Genomic DNA, 1085 nt, shown 5'->3' with positions numbered 1-1085 from the left:
ACACCAGACATCACAGTTGTGGAAAAGAAAAAGGTTTGGATCATTGATTAGTGTAATACACTAATACAATAGAAATCCCTAATAAGGCCCAAATACACTAATACACCATGAATACACCTGTAATATATGAATACACCATTTATACCTTTAATATGCCACCAATACACTATCGACATACCCCTAATTCTCCTGTAATACACTATGACTACACCTTTAACATGCCATCTATACATCCCTAATACACTCTTAATACAGTAATGCACCACTAAATACAGTAATACACCCCTAGTTCCCCACTAAACAAGCACCCCTAATTCCCCAATATGTCAGCATTCCTATTTCATCCCTAATTCAAAACCTAGCAATGAATAATTTCTTACAAAATCCCTAAACCAGGTATCGCTGGGTACCTAAGCTAGTGTGTGTGTGTGTGTGGGGGGGGGGGGGGGCATTTAAAAAAAAAAATAGAATGTAAATAATTATTTAAACATTTCCAGGTGTGTAAGTTTGAGAACCCACTGCACCAAAAAAATAGAGTAAAGATTTCAATGATCAGGTTTACTTTGCAAAAGCTTTGATCTTTCTTCCATGCATCAGAGGCAAGTGGCATCATTCCTTGAAGTCTTACACAAAATAAAGCACACATGTCTTGAAGTTTCTACTAGACTTCTTTGGTTGCTGAATTGAATCAAATGAGCTTTTCACATTATGCTGGAAATGTCCTATGAAATCTTAGGATTTCCAGTGTAGGGAGGGCATTCAGAATTATCAGCAAGAGAGAGCTCAAATGCTTCCCCAAACTACAAACCCAAAATTCCAACTGCAAACCTATTGCATGCAGCCATGGCAGTTAAAATGGAATCACAGTGCTATAATTGTGTGTTGTGGAAAGGGCTTTAAACTACTAATGAACAGGCTTTGCAACCATAAAGATAACTAATTATTTATTGATTACTCTTAAAAGTGATTCACAAGCTATGCTGTGACTCAGTCTGGCTGGTAAAATCTGGTGTTGGCTGAGGTTTCCAACTGGCTAAAGTTATTAATGTGAACAACGATCCCTCTTACAGTTCAAAATGCATCAC

The sequence above is a fragment of the Anolis carolinensis genome, chromosome 3, assembly GCF_035594765.1.
Source record: "Anolis carolinensis isolate JA03-04 chromosome 3, rAnoCar3.1.pri, whole genome shotgun sequence".
NCBI classification, from domain to species: Eukaryota; Metazoa; Chordata; class Lepidosauria; order Squamata; family Dactyloidae; genus Anolis; species Anolis carolinensis.
Note: the sequence above shows the minus strand (reverse complement) of the source record.